The sequence below is a fragment of the Hypanus sabinus genome, chromosome 3 (assembly GCF_030144855.1).
Source record: "Hypanus sabinus isolate sHypSab1 chromosome 3, sHypSab1.hap1, whole genome shotgun sequence".
NCBI classification, from domain to species: domain Eukaryota; kingdom Metazoa; phylum Chordata; class Chondrichthyes; order Myliobatiformes; family Dasyatidae; genus Hypanus; species Hypanus sabinus.
This window is the reverse complement of record NC_082708.1, coordinates 41,695,495-41,708,119: the sequence shown is the minus strand read 5'-3', so window position 1 is coordinate 41,708,119 and position 12,625 is coordinate 41,695,495. Positions and strand designations below refer to the sequence as shown.

At 41.3% G+C, this 12,625-nt stretch overlaps 1 long non-coding RNA gene across 1 annotated transcript in view; it reads left to right on the top strand.

Annotated features, from left to right (window-relative positions):
• LOC132391240 (uncharacterized) overlaps window positions 1-8,132 on the top strand; it is a 31,260-nt gene extending 23,128 nt beyond the window's left edge. The window contains exons 2-3 of the long non-coding RNA XR_009511131.1: window positions 3,376-3,541; window positions 3,710-8,132. This is a non-coding gene — a long non-coding RNA (uncharacterized LOC132391240). The remainder of the gene's footprint in view (window positions 1-3,375; window positions 3,542-3,709) is intronic.
• The last annotated feature ends 4,493 nt before the right edge of the window (window positions 8,133-12,625 follow it).

Below are 12,625 nucleotides of genomic sequence, written 5' to 3'. Positions count from 1 at the left end.
GTCAGATGTGTGGAGAGGGTGAGCTTGCTACGTGGGCAACAGCTCGCTCTCCATATCGTACTGCCCAGGCTTGTGTATCTAGACAGCGAGGATGCAACATCCATGATTGACCCTGACCGACAGAGAAGGGGCAAAGGCGGGCTTTGGTCAGATAGGCAGAACTACATTGGGTTCAATACTGACTGACAACTCCTGCGATGCTGTACCAATCTGTATCGGGCTCCTTTGAGTTTGTCAGATGTGTGGAGAGGGTGAGCTTGCCACGTGGGCAACAGCTCGCTCTCCATATCGTACTGCCCAGGCTTGTGTATCTAGACAGCGAGGATGCAACATCCATGATTGACCCTGACCGACAGAGAAGGGGCAAAGGCGGGCTTTGGTCAGATAGGCAGAACTACATTGGGTTCAATACTGACTGACAACTCCTGCGATGCTGTACCAATCTGTATCGGGCTCCTTTGAGTTTGTCAGATGTGTGGAGAGGGTGAGCTTGCCACGTGGGCAACAGCTCGCTCTCCATATCGTACTGCCCAGGCTTGTGTATCTAGACAGCGAGGACATGGTTGACCCTGACCGACAGAGGCCTCACGCACTCTCTCACTCAATCTGTATCGGGCTCCTTTGAGTTTGTCAGATGTGTGGAGAGGGTGAGCTTGCCACGTGGGCAACAGCTCGCTCTCCATATCGTACTGCCCAGGCTTGTGTATCTAGACAGCGAGGACATGGTTGACCCTGACCGACAGAGGCCTCACGCACTCTCTCACTCAGAATCAGGCTTATTATCACCAGCATGTGTTGTGAAATCTGCTAACTTAGCTAGGAAGAACTAAATAAACAAATTACAGTAGGTATATAGATGTATATTAAATATTTAGATTAAAAATAGTGCAAAACAAAAATCACATAAAATGTGAGGTAGTGTTCATGGGTTCAATGTCCAATGTCCCAGGAGGCGGATGGCAGAGGGGAAGAAGCTGTTCCTGAATCACTGAGTGTGTGACTTCAGGCTTCTGCACCTTCTACCTGATGGTAACAATGAGAAGAGGCCATGTACTGGGTGATGGGGGTCCTTAATAATATACTCTGCATTTCTGAGGCCACATTCCTTGAAGGAGTCTTGGATACCTCACAGGCTAGTACACAAGATGGAGCTGACTAATTTTCCAACTTTCTGTAGCTTCTTTTGGTCCTGTGTAGTAGACCCACCTCTCATTTCAGACAGTGATATCAGCTTTAGGATGGCACTCTGTTCTGGTGCTGTTTATGGTCATATATGAGTACTGATTCTGGCAGTGTCTATCCTTACAACACTGGTGGAGTAATGAGTGAAGAAAGTTTCAGAAAAATATATCCGATTAATTTAGGTTAATGGCAATAAGAAAAATGGAAGGAAGGTAGTACCAGGAATCACAATTATCACCAAATTATTCTATTGGACTGAGTGTCAAACATACATTAAAAAGAGGCAAATTTGCTAATCTGCCGTGGGACAGCGTGGTAGCCTAGCAGTTAGCATAGTACTATTGCAGTACCAGTGACCTGGGGTCAGTTCCTGCTGCTGTCTGTAAGGAGTTTGTACGTTCTCCCTGTGACCACCTGGGTTTCCTCCAGGTGCTCTGGTTTCCTCCCACATTGCAAAAATTTAGTAGATTAATTTGTCACATGGGAGTCAGTCGGCAGCACAGCTCATTGGGCCAGAAGAGCCTGTTACTGTGCTGTATCCTTAAATTAAAAAAAAGATAAAGTTTATTATCCAATTTTCATTTAAGATGAGCCATGAAGTTAGTGCAGAGAAATTGGAAGTCTGGTTGCAAGTAGAGGCATCAACTACATGTATATAACTTGCACAAATATTCCCCAAAAATACCGAGACAAAACCAGGGCCTTTGTTGCTTGTTATGTTGTTGTGCCACATCTTCCTCTCTCAGGTGATAAACAACTATCCACCTGTGCTACTGGCCAAGAAGGAAGGATGATAGGAATCTGGTGTAGGGCATTAGCCTCCAGGCATGGCTGAAGACTAGTCCTATAACACAGCAGCTGAGGGAAACAATCTGCTGCACAGAGGTAAATTATGGAAAATCCCACTAAAGATGCAGGGGAAACATGCCAGAGATATTAAGCCCGTCTCTGACTCTGATTCTTAAAGACACACTGAGAGTTTTGGAGTTCAGTTAGTTGTTATGTGAGGGACGTCAGATTATGGTTCCTCATCTCTATCTGGCACGTTTTTCCTCATTGTCCTTTCTTCAGTATACTCAACTGTCTGACAAAATGATAACTTAATCATTCACTGGGCACATTAATACTGAAGCCTTTAAACTTGAATTGTAATTTGCTCTTATTCCAAAAGTTCCCTGTTGCTCCACACATCTAAATAAAGATACGACCTGTTCATTTTCCTCAATAGGAAAATGTGTTAAAGCCACTGTAAACTATATATGACCATATAACAATTACAGCACGGAAACAGGCTATCTTGGCCCTTCTAGTCTATACCAAACACTTACACTCACCTAGTCCCACCTACCTGCTCTCAGCCCATAACCCCCCATTCCTTTCCTGTCCATATACCTATCCAATTTTTTTTTAAATGACAAAATCAAACCTGCCTCTACCACTTCTACTGGAAGCTTGTTCCACACAGCTACCACTCTCTGAGTGAAGAATTTCCCCCTCGTGTTACCCTTAAACTTTTGCCCCCTAACTCTCAACTCATGTTCGCTTGTTTGAATCTCTCCTACTCTCAATGGAAAAAGCCTATCCACATCAACTCTATCTATCCCCCTCATAATTTTAAATACCTCTATCAAGTCCCCCCTCAACCTTCTATGCTCCAAAGAATAAAGACATAACTTGTTGAACCTTTCTCTGTAACTTAGGTGCTGAAACCCAGGTAACATTCTAGTAATTCTTCTCTGTACTCTCTCTAATTTGTTGACATCTTTCCTATAATTAGGTGACCAAAGCTATACACAATACTCCAAATTTGGCCTCACCAATGCCTTGTACAATTTTAACATTACATCCCAACTCCTATACTCAATGCTCTAATTTTTAAGGCCAGCGTACCAAAAGCTTTTTTCACCACCCTATCCACATGAGATTCTATATTGGGGGGGGAGATTGTCTTTGAGAGGATCCTCCTTTATTTATTTGTTCTTGCAACGTGCAGCGCGCATCTCCTGTCCATTCCTAGTTGCACTAGAACTGAGGTAAATGTCAACTATATTGAGGCTCTGGAGTAATACGTGGATCAGTCCAGATAAGGACAGGAGGTTCAATTCCCTGAAGACTATTTGTGAACCAAAAGTAGTTTTGTGGTTAATGTACTAGCTTTATAATCCAGCTTTATTTAATTTCTTGGCTTCTCAGTTACTGTAGCGAGATTTTGACGTATCTGGAGAGAGACTGATAGAATTACCGTACCCTGCACGGTGTGGAGAAAAAAGAGAGGTGAGGATGAAGGAAATGACAAAACAAGCAAGTGAAACCATGGATGAATAAAAGGCACAAAAAGAAGATGAAAGGGGAAGTAGAGGTATGGGGGAAGAAGAGGAAATAATAACGTGATTCTGTTTATTAATTCAATCTGATTTCTTCCTACCTTTTCAATAATACTAAACTTCTGTGCCCTCGAGGTCAAACCATTATAAAATCAATTGTAAAGCAATTTATTTTTAAATTGATTATTTTTTTCTTTTTGCAGGTTTGCTCCTGATACACAGTGTGCGCATATTTCAGGTCAGCACCTGAGGAAAGTGGTGTAAAGTCACTGTCACTAGTACACACAAAGAAATGGACTGAAGAAGACCCACTGGAGTCAGGACAAGTTAGGACAACATCTAAACTGTACAGGATCCAGTACAGAAGGCCAAACAAAGCTAGTCTGAGGAAATGGATGAGATTCTATGTACCTCCTTCGAGATTGTTCCATTTTTCGAAGGCTCAGCTACCAGCCTAGATGAGTATGTCACTGACGTTATGGAGCTTATCAGCAAGCGTGTTGTTCCAGGTGTTCCCAAACTGGAAATCATGAATGAACTGGGAGATTCACTCCTTACTGAAATCTAGGACTGTGGTGTTCAAATCAGGTGACCCTGAATTTTACAAGAAATTGAGATACGACCTCCACAAAGCTATCAGGGATATCAAGAGACAATACCAGTCCGAAATCAAGTTTTAGAACAACTATCAGTTGTGACTTATATGCTATAATGGGCTACAAAACAAAATCAGTCAGCATTACTGACAACAGCACATCCCTTCCTGATGATGCTAATGTGTCCTATGTATGCTTTGAGTCGAAGGGGATTGGAATGTCACCACCAGTTCCAAGAGGCTCCAGTGCACTTGAACCCACAATCACGTTTGCTGACGTAAGGTCAGTAATCCAGAGAGTGAACCTGTTGAAAGCACCTGGCCTGGATGGTATCCTTTGCCATGTCCTTACATCCTGCGCAGATCCTGTGGGGGTAACACTGACAATTTTAATTCCCCCCCCCCGGCTTCAATCCGAGGTTCTCATTTGATTTAAGAAGACCACTCTTATCCCAGCATCTGAGGAAAACAAGGTAATGTGCTTTAATGATTACCACTTGCTGGCTCTGACATCCTCCATCATGAAGAACCTCCGGAGTCTGGTCACCTCACACATGAACTCCAGTCTTCCAGACAACTTCGACCCACTGCAACTTGTCCACTGCCAAAATAGGTCTGCAGCATATGCTGTGGATGCCACCTCACTGGCCCTAGTCATCTGGACAGTAAAGACACCCACACCTGACTATCCTTTATTAACTACAGCTCCGCGTTCAAATCTAAAATTCTAAAAAGCCCATCTCCAAATTCCCAAACTTGGGATTTCAATCTTTCTTTATTCTTGCCTTCCTGACTGACAGACGACAACAAGGAAGGATAAGCTGCAACGTCTCCCCTACAATTAACCTCAACACTGGTGCCCCACAAGGCTGTGTCCTTAGTAACCCTACCCTACTCCCTGTACACTCACCATCGCCTGGCCACGTTCTGCTCTGACTCCATCTACAAGTGTGTGGATGATCCACCATAGTGAGCTGTATCTCAACTTACGATGAGGCAGAGTACAGAAAGGAGAGAGAGAGCCAAGTGACATGGTGTCATAACAATAACCTTTCCCTCAATGTCAGCAAAACTAAAGAACTGGTCAATGACCTCGGGGGAGCAGTGCACAAGCTCCTGTTTACATCAACAGTGCTGAGGTTGAAAGGGCTGAGACTTCAAATTCCTAGGAGTGAACGTCACCAATAGCCTGTCCTGGTCCAACCACTTTGATGCCACAGCCAAGAAAGCTCGCCAATGCGTCTACTTCCTCCAGAGAGTAAAGATATTTGCCATATCCTTTTTGACCCTCAACAATTCTGATCAATGCTCCTTAGAAATGTATTCTCCAGATACATTAAGGCTTGATATGGCAACGGCTCTGCCTGTGACCTCAAGAAACTACATTGTCTTGGTCACAGCTCATCACATCATGAAAACTGGCCTCTCCTCCATGGACTGTCTCCAACCTTCTCACTAAAGCAGCCAGTATAATAAAAGACCCTGCCCACCCTAGATACTCTCTGTTCTCCCCACTTCCACTGGGCAGAATATACAAAATTCTGAATGTGTGTACCCACCAGGGTCAAGGATAGCTTCCATCCTGCTGTTATAAAAAATATTCGACAATTTCCTAGAAGGAAAGGTTGTGCTCATATCCTCATAATCTACCTCATTATGACCTTGAACTCGACCTTCACCACACTTTTTCTTTACAGTAACACTTTTCTACACTCTGTTCCTGCTTTACCTTGTACTACCTCAACACACTTTTGTAATGAATTGTTCTCTGGGAACATTATTGAAGACACTTTTTTCTCTGCACCTTAGAACATGTGACAATTATTACAATTATATAAAAGAATTCCAATTAGGTTGGGAAATTGTCATTTGTTTGATATTCCACAGATGTCAACTCTCTTTCAATCTACTGGCACACATTGGCAAGTGATTTCTAGAATCCCAGAATTTTGTCCAAGTGTCACGCTGATAATTATGGAAGAGAGTGTGAGGGTTCTGGAGAAAGCCATTAAAATTTTCCCTCCACTATATGCAAACATACAATTATGGATTTTGAACCTAAAATATCATTATACTCTTAAATATAAATATACTTTGATTGACGTAATCTCCATAGTTGAGTGATCTTGATAGTACATTGTATATTACAGAAGGCAATCCTGTGACTCACCATGTAGAAAATCGTTGTAAAAAAGCTAGTAACATATTAGTTTTCAATTCACTAACTGGGGCCTTGATTCTGTGATACTTAACCACTAGGAAAGGTATTTCCAATTGCTTGGCATTGATCTGTCTCTACTTATCAAAGATGTGGCAAATTCTGTGCTCATTGATCTAGTTCCAATCAACCTGAAAGATTATTGCAGCTAAGAGGTGAGGGCATCACCAGGAAACAAGTAACCAGATTAATATCCAATTCTGAATGGTTTAGTTTAATATAAGTATTGTATATCAATTCTGTGTGCTTGTTTGTGATGACCAGCTTGCCATGTTATGAGAACAGAGTACCAGATAAGAACTTCCATAGAAGGCAAAATCACATTAGGTTTCTTTTCAGTGTTTGAAGCAATTGATAATTCCCAATTTATGTGGCCCATTCTGTAAGTGAGAGAGCTTGAAGATGTGTTTGTGACATCAATCCTAGATAGGAGTCAAAGTCAGTACACACCTATTGTCAATAGATACATCAGTTCATTTAGTTTCCCAACAGGTCAAAGAAGAATAAACATGCAGTCTATGACCTCTGCATCACTGTGCTGTTAATAGCAGCCAATCAGCTTCATATCATCACGCAATCTAAACAGAATCCAAGGCTGCACTTTTCTGCTCTCAGCAATAAAAAAGGTCCAGGCCTGCCAAACATGTTTGATAACTTGTAGAATATGGCAGCTCTGTAATTAATGATTAACATGGTGGTGATGAAAGTCCTTATTTCAGAATGATGAATGCAGAGATAAATGAAATGCACCCTCCACTATCTAAGGTACAGAGAGGCTTTGTAGGTGTTGTCAATCTGACAGATTGTTGAAAGGTTCACACCGCAGCATTGTGGGCCAAACTTTGTGGACAAGCTTGTAGTTGCAGTTAGACTTCTGTACTTTGTTTCTTCTTGGAGGGCATTGTAACGTATTATTGATTTTACTGAAATGTTCAAACAGCAAAGTATTTTAACTCACCAGTTAAATCATAGCAAAAAGTTATTTCAAGTTATTTCCAATAGATGGATCGCATCACAAAGAGTAAATGGTTTATTTTAACGAGGTAAAATGTTCCCCAATCTTAGAATACCTCAGCTCAAGTGATTTGCCTTTAATAGCAGAACTGGGAAATGGTGTGGCACCATAGAATGATACTGAAGGGGTTCTGCATCAGTCCCAAACACGCTCAGCTCTGCTATTTAAGAAGCTACCAAAAGGAAACCAGTCATTCTCTTGTTCAGAGTTGTAAACAATATTGTCTTATGATTCCTGGCAGCTAAGCAAACAGCAGGGCCAACAGTGCTGTAAGAGGGGAGAATCGTTCTCTCTCTCAATAATGGCCCAAGCACTTATCAGACATTGTCTCATCAAAGGACCTGGGGTACATGACCTCAGTGGTATACAAATACCATTTAAAACAAAGAAAAAGCCCATTTTACCACTGAGATCTGGGGGAAACTATCTGTTAACAATGGGTTTAGGTTACTTTATCCTTATACTACATTCTGTAAAGACTTTTTAGTCTACAATCAGATTTCTGAATGGATATTGAATCCGTGAACACTGCCTCACTACATTTGTTTCACTTTTTGTACTACTTATTTAATTTAGCTTTTAAGTATATATACTTATTACTGTATTTTATCATTTTTATGATTATGTATTACAATGTACTGCTGCTGATTAGTAACAAATTTCATGACAGTGTGTCAGTGATTCTGATTTACCATCTTGACCTCTCCACCAGCACTTCCTCTATTCCTTCATTCTCTTTTGCTTATTCCTGCCCCCTCCGCATTTAAATCTTAAGATATTAAACCCCCAAAACCTGTAAAATGTAGAACTGTAATAATGCACAACTTCTTTTTCTACACATTACAATCTGCTCTAAATTGTTTTGTACTAAATTGTCACTTTGCTAAATCATTGCGAAGAAGAATAATGTGAGCTGCCTTAATGACAATTGTTCGGTAGCACTCACATCTGCAGTGATGAAATGCTTTGGGATGTTGCTCATGACTAGATTGAACTCCTGCCTCAGCAAGGACCTGGACCCATTGCAGTTTGCCTATCACCACAATAGGTCAATGGTGGATGCAGTCTCAATGGCTCTTCACAAGGCCTTAGACCACTTGGACAACACAAACACCTATGTTATTATTATAGCTCAGTGAGCAGTTTCAAGTTCCTGGGTGTCAAGATCTCTGAGGACCTAACCTGGTCTCAACATATTGATTCAGTTATAAAGAAGGCAAGACAGCAGCTATACTTCATTAGGAGTTTGAAGAGATCTGGTATGTCAACAAATACACTTAAAAACTTCTATAGATGTACCATGGAGAGCATTCTGACAGGCTGCATCACTGTCTGGTATGGAGGGGCTACTGCACAGGTCCGAAAGAAGCTGCAGAAGGTTGTAAATCTAGTCAGTTCCATCTTGGGTACTAGTCTACAAATTACCAAGGGCATCTTCAGGGAGCAATGTCTCAGAAAGCCAGCACCCAGGGCATGCCATTTTCTCACTGGTACCATCAGTTAGGAGGTACAGAAGCCTGAAGGAACACACTCAGCGATTCAGGAACAGCTTCTTCCATCCGATTCCTAAACGGACATTGAACCCATGAACACTACCTTAATTTTTTAATACATATTATTTCTGTTTTTGGCACAATTTTTAATCTATTCAATACATGTATACTGTAGTTGATCTGCTTATTTATTTATTTATTATATATGCCATATATAATACCTTATATTCCCTCTGGGTAGCCTCCAACCTGATGGCATGAACATTGATTTCTCTAACTTCTGTTAATGTCCCTCCTCCCCTTCTTACCCCATCCCTAATTTTTAATTTTTTTTCTCCCTTTCTCTCTCACAGTAACTCCTTGCCTGTTTTCCATCTTCCTCTGGTACTCCCCCGCACTTTTCTTTCCTCCAAGGTCTTCCGTCCGATGATACTCCCCCTTCTCCAGCCTTGTATCCCTTTTGCCAATCAACTTCTCAGCTCTTAGCTTCATCCATCCCCCTCTTATCTTCTCCTATCATTTCAGGTCTCCTCCTCCCCCTCCCTCTTTCAAATCTCTTACTATCTCTTTTTTCCTTTAGTCCTGACGAAGGGTCTCCGCCCGAAACGTCGACAGCGATTCTCCCTATAGATGCTGCCTGGCCTGCTGTGTTCCACCAGCATTTTGTGTGTGTTGCTTGAATTTCCAGCCTCTGCAGATTTTCCTGTGTTTGCGAATTAATATCTCTATAGCTTTTGGGCAATTCACTGTGTAAATAAGAGATTTCAATGTACTGGTGGTTACTTTCAGTATAATTTACAAACTTTCTGCATAAAAAAGAAAAATATTAAAAATCAGTAACTAGCATTTTATCTAGTTCTTACATTTTCAAAACAACTGAAGACATCATACAACCAAACTAGTAATCTTGAAGTGTAAGTACTCTTTAAAATTGGAACAAGCAATTTGAATATATCAAGGTTCTATGGGGAGTAATCCTACATTAAGAAATCACAGACTATAAGACTATACGAGTAGAATTAGGCCTTTGGCTCATTGAGTTTTCTCTGCCATTCAATCACACCTGAGACTTTTTCTCCCTTGCTCAGCCCCACTCCACGGCCTTCTCCCCAGAATCTTTGATGCCATGGTCAATCAAGAACCTATCAATTTCCGCCTTAAGTACACCCAACAACCTGGCCTCCACAGGTACCTTTGGTAACAAATTCCACAAATTCACCACCCTCTGGCGAAAGAAATTTCTCCACATCTGTTTTAAATAGACACCCCTCTATCCTGAGGCTGTGCCCTCTTGTCCAAGACTCCCAAACTATGGGGAACATCCTTTCCACAGCTACTCTGTCTATACCTTTCAACATTCGAAAGGTTTCAATGAGCTACCCACTCATCTTTCTAAATTCCAGCAAGTACAGACCCAGAGCCATCAAATGTTCCTCATATGATAACCCTTTCATTCCTGGAATCATCCTTGTGAACCTCCTCTGATCCTTCTCCAATGCCAGCATATCTTTTCTCAGATAAGGAGCCCATAACTGTTCACAATGCTCAAGGTGAGGCCTCACCATCACATCCCTGCTCTTATATTTTAGACATCTTGAAATGAATGCTAACATTGCATTTGCCTTCCTCGCCGCTGACTCATCCTGGAAGGTATTCTGCACAAGCTCCCAAGTCCCTTTGCATCTCAGATCTTTGGATTTTCTCCACATTTAGAAAATGGTCTGCACATTTATTTCTTCTACCAAAGTGCCTGATCATGCATTTTCCAACATTGTATTTCATTTGCCACTTTCTTGCCCATTTTCCTGATCTGTTTAAATCCTTCTGCAGGCTTCCTATTTCCTCAACACTACCTGCACCTCCATCAATCTTCGTATCAACTGCAAACTTGACAACAAAGCCATCTATTCCATCATCTAAATTATTGAAATACAGCACAAAATGAAGCAGTCTCAAAACTGAACTCGCAGAACACCACTGGTCACTGGCAGCCAACCAGAAAAGGATCCTTTCATTCCCACTGGCTGCCTCCTACCAACCAGCCAATGGTCTAACCATGCCAGTAACTCTCCTGTAATTCCACGGGCTCTTAACTTAGCAAGCAGCCTCATGCATGACAACTTGTCAAAGGCCTTCTGAAAATCCAAATATACAACATCCACTACACCCCCTTCAACTATCCTACATGCCTTTGTGTTTTTGTTTGCATTCTACATTGCTTGGGTTTGAAGCAAGGAAAACACACACACGTGTGCACCAATACAGTTAACAAGTTGGCGATGAGGAAGGTTGTTTAACAAAACAAGATGTATGTTGATGATTATGAGTAAAATTTAAGGAGCGAGTCTGGAAGCAGAAGGGAAGGTTTAACTTTGACCTTGCACAAGAATTAGCTTAAGTATGTTATGAACATCATGTTGCAAGAAACAAGGAGAAATTAATGGAAAAAAAAACTCAGGGCTGGCAAAAGAGTTCAAAATAGTATTAAGCATGAGTTATATTCCTGTATAAGCAAGAACAAGACAGAAATGTTGCTCAAACTCAAGGTGTAAATGCACAGGATTGGGGAGGGGGGAGGTGCAAGGGCAGTGGGAAAGCTTTTTAGAATAAATAATACAGTGGAAATTGCCCATACTACTTTGAGAATCTGCCATTTCAAAATAAAGATATACTAACTGAGAAGGGTTCCAAGTGTATATTAGATTTGCAAATCTTTGATGATTTTGCTTGAAACGTGGTACAAAGGTTACAGATCTTTTCAATCATAAACAATCAACAATGGTAGAGAACTACAAATCTGAAGCTAGACAGGAATCAGGGAACTTGTCAGTAAGTATAGTATATCACTTTATTGAAGGACTGAAACATTTGTGTTCATACAGTATTGTGTGACAAGTTCATTTGTGGTCTAGTCAGTGAGTAACTTCAATCAAATTCTTTAAACAGACAGAACTGGTCATTCAGAGCATATGTGCAAAATTATGGCTGGAGATGGGGCCAATCAATGCTGAGGAATTTTGTCTGATACCCCCCGTACCTAATACAGTGGTCACTGAGTGTGTGTCTGTGGTCTTCTGCTGCTGTAGCCCGTCCACTTCAAGGTTCGATGAGTTGTGCATTCAGAGATGCTCTTCTGCACACTAATGTTGTAACGCGTAGTCACTTGAGTTACCGTCACCTTCCTGTCAGCGTGAACCAGTCTGGCAGATCTCCTCTGACCTCTCTCATTAACAAGATGTTTTCACCCACAGAACTGACACTGTATGACTTTCTTTTACTTTTTGTTTTTGCACCATTCTCTGTAAACTCTAGGGACAGTAGTGTGTGAAAATCCCAGGAGATCAGCAGTTTCTGAGATACTCAAACCACCCCATCTGGCACCAACAATCATTCCATGGTCAGGGTCACTTAGGTCACACTTCTCCCATTCTGATGTTTGGTCTGAACAAAACTGAACCTCTTGAACATGTCTGCATTCTTTTATTCAGTGAGTTTCTGCCACATGATTGGCTGATTAGGGATTTGTATTAACGAGCAGGTATACAGTAGTACCTAATAAAGTGGCCACTGAGTGTATATTGACAGGTGAGAGTGCCACAGTAAAATCACATGGGTGAGACTGAATTGTTGTCAGCTGTACAAAAGAAACCACCATCAAATATAAAAATTCAAAACTAAATTTGATTGTAGATATGCTGTCAAAGTTATCAAATAGGAATTCACAGGGAAAGAAAAATAAGCTTTACATTGGAAATAGGAGATGATTTTCCGGTTACTGCGCTAAAACCTTAGTGGTGT